At 50.3% G+C, this 12814-nt stretch overlaps 4 non-coding genes across 4 annotated transcripts; 3 read left to right on the plus strand and 1 right to left on the minus strand.

Annotated features, from left to right (window-relative positions):
• Nucleotides 1-554: 554 nt before the first annotated feature.
• On the plus strand, nucleotides 555-627 carry trnak-cuu (transfer RNA lysine (anticodon CUU)). The gene has a single exon. It is a non-coding gene; the product is annotated as a tRNA-Lys (tRNA).
• A 6522-nt stretch (nucleotides 628-7149) lies between these two features.
• Nucleotides 7150-7222, plus strand: trnak-cuu (transfer RNA lysine (anticodon CUU)). Its single transcript has one exon. It is a non-coding gene; the product is annotated as a tRNA-Lys (tRNA).
• Nucleotides 7223-9024: 1802 nt separating this feature from the next.
• Nucleotides 9025-9097, plus strand: trnak-cuu (transfer RNA lysine (anticodon CUU)). The gene has a single exon. It is a non-coding gene; the product is annotated as a tRNA-Lys (tRNA).
• A 2069-nt stretch (nucleotides 9098-11166) lies between these two features.
• On the minus strand, nucleotides 11167-11239 carry trnak-cuu (transfer RNA lysine (anticodon CUU)). The gene has a single exon. It is a non-coding gene; the product is annotated as a tRNA-Lys (tRNA).
• Between the last annotated feature and the right edge of the window lie 1575 nt (nucleotides 11240-12814).

Below are 12814 nucleotides of genomic sequence, written 5' to 3' on the forward strand. Positions count from 1 at the left end.
CACATCCAGGCGAGAACAAAACAAAACGTTAAGGTTCTAAGTAAATTTATGTCTATGTGTCATTCCGCGTGAGAGAGAGACAGAGACAGAGACAGAGACAGAGACAGAGACAGAGACAGAGACAGGGACAGGGACAGGGACAGGGACAGGGACAGGGACAGGGACAGAGACAGAGACAGGGACAGGGACAGGGACAGGGACAGGGACAGAGACAGAGACAGGGACAGGGACAGGGACAGGGACAGGGACAGGGACAGGGACAGGGACAGGGACAGGGACAGGGACAGGGACAGAGACAGAGACAGGGACAGGGACAGGGACAGGGACAGGGACAGGGACAGGGACAGGGACAGGGACAGGGACAGGGACAGGGACAGGGACAGGGACAGGGACAGGGACAGGGACAGGGACAGGGACAGAGACAGGGACAGGGACAGGGACAGGGACAGGGACAGGGACAGGGACAGGGACAGACTGTGAATGTGCTGGTCTGCGCACAAGTGATATTGCGCACGGCACTGGGATGACAGACTACGAAGCGTTTCACTATCACAGCCCGGCTAGCTCAGTCGGTAGAGCATGAGACTCTTAATCTCAGGGTCGTGGGTTCGAGCCCCACGTTGGGCGATGCAGTCAGTCTCCGTTTACCAAACGGTTTTATACCCGCCCTGCACGTTTCGCTAACTGTAATCATTAGTAACCGAACGGATACGGCATAATCAGATCAGAACCAGGAGAAAAATCTGCTATTTGCTGGAGGGACTATGAAATAGAGTAGAGTCGACTTTTCATCGGGACTGGAGAGGGGGAAAAAAAGATGAGAAGTCAGAATTAGATGGAGGAGGGAAAGAACAAACACATGCTGATTACGAGCTGCGAATTGAGCTATTGATTGGTGAAAGAGTACTGGGCTGGAGAAGGCGGAATGTGAGCTATATGATTAGGCCATTTTTACCCTCGGCCATTCGGCTCTACAATGTCAATCTATAGTCGCGGAAGTGGTGACCCCCCCCCCCCCCCCGCCCACGTTCGACCGTTTGTAGTGACTTATTTTTTTATTCTTTCTACTTCTCTTCTAATATTTATATCTTTGCACTTGTAATGCAAATATTGCAATTACACTTTGATTCCTTTGGAATCAATCAATAAAGTATCTATCGTTATCAGAATCAAGTTTATTATCACCGGCACGTGACGTGAAATGTGTTAATTTAGCAGCAGTTTAATGCAATACGTAATGTAGAAGGAAAAATAATAATAATAATAATAATAATAATAACATAACTAAATCGTTTACAGTATTTGTGTATTGAATAGATTAAAAATTGTGCAAAAACAGAAATATTGAATATTTTATAAAGTGCGGTTGTCATGGTTCGGATCGGTTCCCCTTTAAATTTAGTTAGGTTGCGATCCGGACCATTGACGCCTTGTTCCCATTTAATTTCATTTCACGCGTCCCTTGAGCTTGGCAATCAAGGTAACCTACCCTCGACCCGAACCGGCAGTTTATAAGCCCCTGGCTTTAGCCGTTCGGGGCGAAAGTGTTAAGAAGCCTTCGCAAGTCACCGCCGCCGCTACGACAAACCAGAGTGATCCAGACCGCATCGGAGTACCAGCAATTCACCTTCCGTCGCCAGAGTGGGTCCGGGCAAGGTCAATCTACCAGGCGGGGGGTACCCCCCCCTACCCATTGCTCCCCAAGGGCCGTGGCGGTCTCAGTCCCCAGGGACCAAGATCAAAGTCCGCGGCTGTCCATGCTCCCCCTGTCCCCTGTTTCCAAGTCCCAGGTCCCGAAGTCTGAAGTTCGTGTTCCTCTTTGTCCTTGATTTTCCGATCTTCTGTGTAGCGAGTAATAAACGCTATGTTATTGTACCTAAGAAAGACGTGTTTGTGTCCTGCGTGTGGGTCCTCTCCCAGCACCCTTGTCCCCACCCTGTGACAGAGGTTGTGTCCAAGGGTTCAATGTCTATTTAAGAATCGGATGGCAGAGGGGAAGAAGGGTAAGATAAAGGAAAACATACCAATCCTCAAAGAATTGCTGAGTGAGTGCCTTTAGGCTTCTGTACCTCCTACCTGATGGTAACAGTGAGAAAAGGGTGCTGGGTCCTGGGTGCTGGAGGTTCTTAATAATAGACGCTGCCTTTCTGAGACACCACTCCCTGAAGATGTCCTGGGTACTTTGATGGAGTTGACTGGCGTTACAACCCTCTGCAGCTTCTTTCGGTCCTGTGCAGTAGCTCTCTATTCCCCCCCCCCCCCGCCCCCCACCCCAATACCAGAGAGTGATGCAGCCTGTCAGAATGCTCTCCACGGTACATCTACAGAAGTTTTTGAGTGTATTTGTTGACATACCAAATCTCTTCAAACTCCCAATGAAGTATAGCCGCTGTCTTGCCTTCTTTATATGTTGGAACCAGGTTAGATCCTCAGAAGTCTTGACACCAGGAACTTGAAACTGTTTACTCTCTCCACTCCTGATCCCTCTGAGGATTGGTATGTGTTCCTTCGTCATACCCTTCCTGAAGTCCACAATCGGCTCTTTCATCTTACAGGCAGATTGTTGCTGCTGAGGCACCATTCCACTAGTTGGCATATTTCACTCCTGTACGCTTTCTCGTCACCGCCTGACATTCTGCCAACAACCATCATCAGCAAATTCATAGATGGTATTTGAGCTGTGCCTAGCCACACAGTCAGGGGTATATAGAGAGTGGAGCAGTGGGCTAAGTACACACCCCTGAGGTGCGCCTATGTTGTTCGTCAGCGAGGAGGATGTGTTATCACCAATCCGCACAGATTGTGGTCTTCCTGTTAGAAAGTCGAGGATCCAATTACAGAGGTAGGTGCGGAGGCCCAGGTTCTCTAACTTCTCAATTAGGACTGTGGGAATGATGGTATTAAATGCTGAGCTATTGTCGATGAACAGCATCCTGACATAGGTGTTTGTGTTGGCCAGGTGGTCTAAAGCCGTGTGAAGAGCCATTGAGATTGCATCTGCCATTGACCTATTGTGGCGGTAGGCCAATTGCAATGGGTCCAGGTCCTTGCTGAGGCAGGAGTTCAGTCCAGTCGTGACCAATCTCTCAAAGCATTCATCACTGGAGATGTGAGTGCTACCGGGTGATAGTCATTAAGGCAGCTCACATTATTCTTAGGCACTGGTATCTTTTTGAAGCAAGTGGCAATTTCCACTGTCACATACCCTGTGACCGGGTTACCAAATCAGAAGAAATGGAATGATACGTGGAGTCTGGTGGTACTGTCACTAAGAGTGTTTATTAGTAAACCAAGTAATACAGTACAATAAAACGCAAACACACATATAAAACAGGTTAGCAGTGATATATACAGAAATGTGGAATGTAAATCAAAACCAAGCTCTTTCAAAGTCGAGAGAGAGAGAGAGAGAGAGAGAGAGAGAGAGAGAGAGAGAGAGAGAGAGAGAGAGAGAGAGAGAGAGAGAGAGAGAGAGAGAGAGAGAGAGAGAGAGAGAGAGAGAGAGAGAGAGAGAGAGAGAGAGAGAGAGAGAGAGAGAGAGAGAGAGAGAGAGAGAGAGAGAGAGAGAGAGAAAGAAAAAAAAAAGCAGGCAAACCTCCCGTTATCATCTCGTCCCGTTGTGCTGTTGTGGTCACCAACTGTGACCCCTCCGTTCTTCAGTGGTGAACCCGTCACTCAGGCGAGGGTGGGCACACACACAAGCCCCCACCGGCCTGCCTTCACACAACTGTGTGGATCGATCCTCCGAGCCCCCACCTTCCTGTGGGTGCACAATGCCCTTGTGTCCAGTGGCGTGTCTGCTTGTCTCAGCAGACCTGCCTTTTATCTGCCCTGCCGGGGTACCAGCCATCCATCAACTGACCACGTCCATCAAACTGGGCCACTCCTTGCTGTCTCAGCAAGAATGTTAACGAGCAGAGTGTCCTTGAAGCAAAGGTAAATCAGTGAAGAATCCATAATACTAAATTATCTCTCTCTCTCTCTAATCTGTGTAGGATACCTCCCCCTCACCTCTCTCTCGTTGGCAGCATAGTTCACGGGGGGGGGAGGTCAACTCTGGACCCCCATCTCCGCCTGGTTTGCTCATCACACAGCCCGTAATAGTGAGAGGTTTAAAATGTCCTTGAATACTCCTGCTAGTTGGTTGGCACAGGTTTTCAGAGCCTTACCAGGTAATCCATCGGGGCCTTCCGCCTTGCGAAGGTTGACTCTCTTTAAAGACAGCCTAACAAGACCGGGTCATCGGGTGTAGCGGGGATCCTCCGCCGGTCCTTCGACTTTCTCGTGTTCTGCAAGGATCGGAAGATCCCCATCTACAGTCTCCAACGCCGCAGGCGCGGACATCTCCGCCGATCTCAACGGCTCCAACGCCGCAGGCGCGGACATCTCCGCCGATCTCAACGGCCCCAACGATCCTGAGCTGATTTGAAAATCCCGATTCCAAACAGAGGAAATCTGCAGATGCTAGAAATACAAGCAACAACGTTTCCACAAACAGTCCTACCAGGTGAGGCGAAACTTCAGCTCTGAGTCTGTTGGGGGTCAAATACTGTGCCCGCTGCTCCCGTTGTAGCCTCCTGTCTGGCGGTGAGACCTGACACCGCCAGAAAAAGCGGGATCTCCCAGTAACCACACACTTCTTTTTCATCTTCCGATTCTCTACTTTCGCGAGGAGGCGAAGTTGGAGACACAGCACACCTTGTATTCCATCTGGGTAGCCCCCAATCTGGTGGCACGAGCATCGATTTCTCAAACTCCCCGCACCTCCCTCCCCCGCCTCACCATTCCCCATCATCTCGCTTGCCCACCAACTCCCTCTCCTCTCCCTTTCCTTTCTCCCTAGCCTTCTGTCCTCTCCTATCAGATTCCCCCTTTCTCCAGCCCTGTATCTCTTTCACCAATCAACTTCCCAACTCTTTACTTCACCCGTCCCCTTCCCGGTTTTGCCCGCCACCTTGTGTTTCTCTTCCCCCCCCCCCCACCTTTTAAATCTACTCCTCGGATTTTTTTCCCACCAGTCCTTCCGATGAGTCTCCACAGACGCCGTCTGGCCTGCTGAGTTCCTCCAACATTTTGAGAGTATGGCTTCAAAATCCGGACTCCATCGCCATAATGCGGGTTCCAACGACCTCGGACACCTTCAAATTGCTCAACCTCCAACTCCGACTCAGCCTTGACCGACAGCACCCGCAGCCTGGACTTTACACACAGCCGCTGGAACCCCCTCTTCCCCTTCCCCCACCACCTCCCTCGGGTCCCACCGCCAGCTCTTGGATCCTCAGACTCCATCTTCCTCTCACCCCACCTTCCCTGAGCACCCAACCTCCCTTCTCCTCTGACACTACCAACGCCCTCCCTCCCTCTGATCCCAGCTCTCATCCGTGGCAGGTCTCCACCATTCCCTCTCTGAGGCAGAACGTTCTATCCTCTGTAAGGGCCTCGCCTTCGCCCCCCTCCGTGAGTCCCGCGCCGCCTCCGTCTCCTGGCCTACTTCTTTGGCAAGGACTCTCCGACCCGTAACGATGATCCCTTCTCCCGTCTTCAACACCCCACCCCCCTTCCTGGACACCCGTCACCGGGTCTTTTCTTTGCCAGCTGCCGACAGGACATCCAACAGACTCTACTTCACCACTGCCCTCTCCAATTCCAACCTCACCCCTTAGGAACGCTCTGCTCTCCACTCCCTCCGTACCTCACCATCAAACCCGCAGAAGGAAGGTGCTGTAGTAGTCTGACGGACTGACCTCTACCTTGCTGAGGCCCAGCGACAACTGTCGGGCACCTCCTCCTACTTACCCCGTGAAGAGAATCCCACTAAGGAGCACCAGGCTGTTGTCTCCCACACCATCACCGACCTTAACTCTGGGCATCTCCTGTCCACTGCCACTAACCTCATAGTTCCCTCATCGCGTACCTCCCACCTCCCACCCAAGGTGCACAAACCTGCTTGTCCAGGAAGTCCCATTGCTTCTGCTCGTTCCTGCTCCGCTCAACTCGTGTCTGCTTACCTCGACTCGGTTTTATCACCCCGGTTTAGTCCCTTCCTACTTACACGTTCTGGATCTTTTCAATGATCCCTGGCCCCCATCATCTTATTTTCACCATGGATGCCCTGCCCCTACACACCTCCATCCCCCACCAAGAAGGCATCAAAGTTCTCTGTTTCTTTCTGGGCACCAGACCCAACCAGTCCCCTTCCACCACCACTCACCAACGTCTCGCGGATTGTCCTCACTCTCAATAATTTCTCCTTTGGCTCCTTCCATTTCCTTCAAACTAAAGGTGCAGCCCCGGTCCTCGCATGGGGTCACAGCTGTACCTGCCTTCTTGCCAGCTCTGTGGTAGAGTCTATGTGCCAAGCCCACACCGGCATCGACACTGAGGTTTATTCTGGCGCCGTTCCGCACGTAAATCCCTGGTCGTCACAAACATTTCTGTCTGGGGGCGTTGGTGTTTCTATACAAGTCGAAATCGGCAAATTTAGAAGAAGATAATATGTCGAATCTACGCGAGTTTCTAAGAAAGTGGAGGCACGCGGCCGCGCTTTCTTTGTAAAGGCTTCCATGCTGGTCCCAGTCCAGATCCTGTGTACAATCAAGTTTAAAACCGCCTCCAATTCCTCTGGTTCGCGGTGGCGATGCCAATGTTCCCGCTGCTCAGAAGCCGGGAGAAACTGCCGTGGGCTTTGGGAACGAACGGAGTTGCCAGAAAAGGGGAGAGGGGCGACCCGGCCGCTGGCACCAGCGATCTCACGTGTTCGTGCGGAGTTTCCGCTGCTGAGACCCGCCGTCAGCTTGAGCCGATCGGGGACTTGACAGTGGTGACTGATTCGAGCTGTGGGTCCCCGAGCGCGGCCTTGTAATTCTCCCCCCGCCCCAACCTTCTTGTTCGGGCTTCGTTCACCTTCTTTTCCAGCCCTCGGCCCGAAACATTAACTGTTTATTTTTCTCCTGACCAGCTGAGTTCCTTCAACATTTTGCGTGTGTTGCTTCGGATTTCCGGCATCTGCCGACGTCCTGCTATGTTAGAGGCTTTTTTTTTTGTTTTTATCAGTTCCTTCACATCAGACGCTTGTTCTCTGGCCTCCAAAACTGTCAGGAGAGTTTAACCGCACGGAGACAAGAAATTACGAAACACAGCGCTGTCACAGCCCGGCTAGCTCAGTCGGTAGAGCATGAGACTCTTAATCTCAGGGTCGTGGGTTCGAGCCCCACGTTGGGCGCGTTCCTTTTTAATTCTTGCCTGCTGATTCCCGACCTTTCTGCATTTATCGAAACATTCGTCCCGAAGCCCGAGGCAACTTCTCAGCCGCGGGTTCATTGGAAACGTCTCCAGTTCGGTGTGTTTCCCAGTCACGTTCTGTCCGGCTGTGCGTGTGTCTGTGTGCGAGAAAACTTCCGGCATGCACTGAGACAAGAAACCCTCTCACCGCTCAGTTACCTTTGTCGGTAAAGTGTGAATCTTTTAATCTCAAGGTCCCTGGTTCGAGCCGCACGTTAAATTCTGACGTCTCGGTGTTTCCCGGGGGCGCGGGGAAGAGAGATTCTAACGGATCTAAATCGTAAAATCGCTTCCATCACTGAGACGATTTTAGTCAAAATTCTTTCCGTCGTTGTCACAGGTACAGGAAAAGGCGCTCTGACACCCACTCTGATTTCTTCCCTTCCTTCCGAGTCCCAATGACGAGTCTCGGCCCCGAAAAGTCGACTGTTCACTCGCTTCCACAGATGCTGCCTGACCTGCTCAGATCCTCCAGCATTTTGCGTGAGTCGCTTTGGATTTCCTGCATCTGTAGATCTGCTCGTCTCAGGGTTCACTCTGACCGTCCCCTCTCACACATAATACGACAGTCACAAACTCGGTTAATCAATCACACACGCAAAATCCCATGGCAACAAATGAACAATTCCAATCAGAATGACTATCTCAAACTACATCGCGGTAACATATAGAAAATTGCAAACCAGGGGATTCAGTCATTCATTCTCTGTCTCTCTCACACACTCACACAGAACGCGGACTGGGAAAATACTGGACATTATATACAGGAAAATACAATAAAGTTCAAACTAAATCTATGTTCTAGGTACGTACATCTCACCATATAACGACCCTGAGATTCATTGGCTTGCTGACGTTCGCAGCGGAACACAGAAATACAATAGAAGCAGTGACAACGCTAACACACAGACAGACCGGCAACTAATGATCAAAAGACAAATTGTGCAAAGCAAAAAAGCAAATAGATAGATAGATGGACAAATATATAGTTACATAGACAGAGAGGGAGATAATACTGATTACATGAGTGGTAGAGTCCCTTGAAGTGAGCCCATTGGTTGCGGGGTCAGTTCAGTGCTGAGGTGAGTGAAGTTATCAACTCTGTCAATGTTTGAGGGATGATAACTGTCCCTGACCATAGTGCTGGCTGGTGATGCGGGGCCTAATGTCCCTGTACCTCCTTTTCTCCCTCTCCCCCTTCCCCCGTTCTTCCGTCGTGGCGATGTCACCAATCAGGATGCTCTCCGCTGTACAATAGGAGTTTGTCAATGTATGACATTCCGAATCTGCGCAGACTTCTAGGAAAGCAGAGTTCCTTGTAAAGGCACATACGTGCTGGTCCCAGGACAGATCCTGTACACAATCGAAGCTTAATACCGCCTTCAAGTCCTCTGGTTTCCGGAGGCCCTTCCACTAATGCGGCTACTCACAAGCTGGGAGAAACTGCTTTGGGAACGAGCGCAGTTGCCGGGAAAACAAGAGTGGGGTGACGGGAACCGGCAATCTCCAGTATTCTGTGCCGAGGTTCCGCTGCTGAGACCCGCCGTCAGCATGAACTGAGCGGGGTCTTGACAGCACCGGAGTGGTGTGGTTCGGAGCGGTGGCTCCCGGTTGGCTTTTATGGTTACTTTCCGTTCCCTTTCACAGCCGACACTAGATCCGGGCTTCGAAATCTACAGAGCAATTTAACCATTTCCTGCCCTCACACTGAGACAGGGAACTTAGAAACAAATTACTGTAACAGCCCGGCTAGCTCAGTCGGTAGAGCATGAGACTCTTAATCTCAGGGTCGTGGGTTCGAGCCCCACGTTGGGCGGGACTATATTTTAATTTTTCTCTGCTGATTCCCGGTCTTCTCACTCCACGTCTCTCGGGAATTACACTCGTTCCCACCCAAACCCGTGGCAGTGAAATCTTCGAAGGCACTTCCATAAAACAGATACAGCGGTTTTATGGGAAATACTCTGCCTTCTGTCACATTGAGTTCCCAGTCGCGCTCTTTGGGAGGGAGGGAGGGGGGGGGGGTAGAGAGAGAGAGAGACGTAATATCATTCACTGGTACAATGTTCAAAGTCAAAGTATCAAAGTACATAGAAACCAGCATATTCTGCTATATATTGCCAAAGTACCACATACAAACCTGAGATTCATTTTTTGCGTGCATTCACAGTAAATAATAAACACAATAGAATCAATGAAAACCGCACTAACAGGACGGTTAAACACCAATGTGTAAATTGTGCAATCACAACAATTAATAATAATAATAACAACAATAATAATAATAACAATAATAATAATAATAATAATAATAATACACAAATAAGGAATAAATACAGAAAAGTGAGCCCGCCGACTGTGGAATCGGTTCGGTATTATTCCCTCTGGTTCAAGACTGAGGGGTAACAATTGTTTTGAAGCTGGTCGTGTGGAACCTGAGGCTCCTGTATTTTCCTCCTGATGGCGGCAGAGAGAAAGGAGCCCGATGGTGGGGGTTCCTGATGATGTTCGCTGCTTTCCTGCGACAGCATTTCAAGTAGATCTGCTCAGTAGTGGGGAAGGCTTCACCCGTGATGGACTGGGCTGGATCCAATGCATTTTTGTAGCCTCAAACCAGGCTGTGATGCGAACATACACTCTCCGCAGTGTTTCTATAGGAGTTCGTCAAAGTTTTGGATGGCGTGCTGAATGCTCGAAAACTGCTAAGAAAATAGCCGTACTCTCTTTGTAATGACACGTACATGCTGGTCCTAGGGCAGACCCTCTGAAATTAAAGTTGTTGACCCTCTCCATCTGTGTTGAAGACAGGCTCCGATTCCCTCCTCTTTGGTCTTGCTGACACTGGGTGAGAGTTTGTTGTCGCCGCGACACTCAGTCAGACGGTTCAATCCTCCTCTCTTCTCTTTGCTGATTTGTCACCATTCGGCCAGTGACAGTGGTGTCGTCAGACGGCATTGGGGCTCTGCTTCGACTCGCAGCCGTAAGGGTGAAGCGAGCAGAGCAGGGGTTGAGCACACAGCCTTGTGTACACCTGAGATAGCGGAGAAAGTGTTGTTGCCAATTTGTACTGACCGGCATCTTCAAATGAGGAGATCGGGGATCAGGTGGGAATTGAGGCCTAGATCTTGGCAGCTTATTGACCCGTTTTGAGGGGAAGATAGAATTGGATACTAAGCTGCTGTCGGTGAAGAGTATCCCGACGTTTGCGCCCTCACGGTCCAGGATTGGCTGACGAGCCGCTGAGATGACAGCTGTTGCGGATTTATTGCTCCGGTGCTCAAAATGGAACGGATCCAAGCAGCTTCTCCGGCGGCAGTTGATAGGTTTCAGCGCCAGCCTTTCAAAGCACTCCGTCACGGTGCATGTAAGTGCTGCTGAACGACAGAGGCAGGTTACCACGTTCTTTTTGAGAACCGGTATGACTGAAGCCTGCTTAAAGCAGGCGGGTGGCTCAGACTGCCGAAGCAAGAGGTTAACGATACCGGTCAGCACTCAGCACAGGTCGCTAGTACTCGGCCAGGTACCCCAACTGGGCCAGATGCTTTCCGTGGGTTCACCCTCCGAGGAGGACAGCCAGGTGATCGTATTTCCCGAAATGCGCTCTAGCGGTTGAATGGGAGGCATTCCAAAAGCGAGACGAAGGTGTCCCTGCATCAATACTGGGAAGGAGGAGAGAAAAGGGAGTGGGGAGCATTAGGGCGGGATGAGGAAAATGCTCTAGACTGGATCGGGTATGTTGTCTGTGCGTGTCAGACCCTGCCAGTGTGTTGTGATGTGGATAGGCCCCTGTGACAAAATGACCTGCTGGCGGGGTGAGAGAAATGGAGCGTCGTTTTGTGGAAACAAGTTGAGTAAATTGAAACAAGCGGTAAAGTTAAAGAGGAGCGCCCAACGTGGGGCTCGAACCCACGACCCTGAGATTAAGAGTCTCATGCTCTACCGACTGAGCTAGCCGGGCTGTGAAGTTAAGTAGTTTCGTGGCTTCTTGTTGCAGTGCGAGGGCGTGGGGTTGATTGTTATTTTTTGTCTGTTTCGGAAGCCTGGTACAATCGTCTGTTGCGAAATGGTACAGGAAATATCAATACAAATCATAAACACAAGAAATTCTGCAGTTAGTCCTGACGAAGGGTCTCGGCCCGAAACATCGACTGTGCTTCTTCCTATAGATGCTGCCTGGCCTGCTGTGCGTTGCTTGAATTTTCAGCATTTCTGCAGATGCTGGAAATCCAGAACAATACACAGAAAATGCTGGAGAAACTCAGCAGGTCCGGAGGCAGGTATGGAGAAGAGTACAGCGGATGTTTCGGGTCGAGACCCTCTATCGGGACCGGAAAGGAACTGAGGAAGAAGCCAGAATAAGAAGGTAGAGGCAGAAGCTAGGAGGTCGCGCCCGGGGATTACAGCTCCCAGTCAGCACCACAATGCTGCTGTCAAAGTCCCCGCTCAGTTCAAACTGACGGCGGGTCTCGGGAGTGAAACCTCGAAACGGAACGAATGAGGTCGCCAGTGCCAGCGGCCGAGTCGCTCCGCTCCACAACCAACGGCGCCCTTTCTCTCGGGAATGCCGTTTGACCTTTTGGCTCAGATCAAGTGTAGTTAAGAGTCATAGAGTCATGCAGCACAGAAACAGACCCTTCAACCCATCTAGTCCGTGCCGCACCATTAAACTGCCTACTCCTCTCGACCTGCACTGGGACCATAGCCCTCCACACCCCGACTATCCATATACCGATCCAAACTTCACTTAAACGTTGAAATCGAGCTCGCAAGCACCACTTGCGCTGGAACAGTAGTTCGTTCCACACTCTCCCTACCCTCTGAGTGAAGAAGACCCCAGCGTATTTCCCTTAAACCTTTCACCTTTCACCCTTAACCCATGAACTCTATTTGTAGTCCCACCTAACCTCAGCGGGAAAAAAAAACTGCTTGCATTTACCCTATCTATATCCCTATTAAAGGATTGGACAAGATAGAGGCAGGAAAAATGTTCCAGATGCTGGGAGAGTCCAGTACCAGAGGGCATGGTTTGAGAATAAGGGGTAGGTCATTTAGGACGGAAAAACTTCTTCTCCCAGAGAGTTGTGGGGGTCTGGAATGCACTGCCTCGGAAGGCAGTGGAGGCCAATTCTCTGGATGCTTTCAAGAAGGAGCTAGATAGGTATCTTATGGATAGGGGAATCAAGGGATATGGAGACAAGGCAGGAACCGGGTATTGATAGTAGATGATCAGCCATGATCTCAGAATGGCGGTGCAGGCTCGAAGGGCCGAATGATCTACTTCTGCACCTATTGTCTATAATGTTCTATACCTCTATCAAATCTTCTCTTAATCTTCTACGTTCCAGGGAATAAAGTTCTAACCAATCCAATCTCTCCTTGTAACTCAGGTCCTCTAGACCAAGCAATATCCTTGTAAATTTTCTCTGTTGGATCTTTCCTGTAAATTGGTGACCAAAACTGTACACAATACCCCAAATTAGGCCTCACCAATGTCTTATACAACTTCAACATAACATCCTGTACTCAGTACTTG

The sequence above is a fragment of the Hypanus sabinus genome, chromosome 7, assembly GCF_030144855.1.
Source record: "Hypanus sabinus isolate sHypSab1 chromosome 7, sHypSab1.hap1, whole genome shotgun sequence".
NCBI lineage: Eukaryota > Metazoa > Chordata > Chondrichthyes > Myliobatiformes > Dasyatidae > Hypanus > Hypanus sabinus.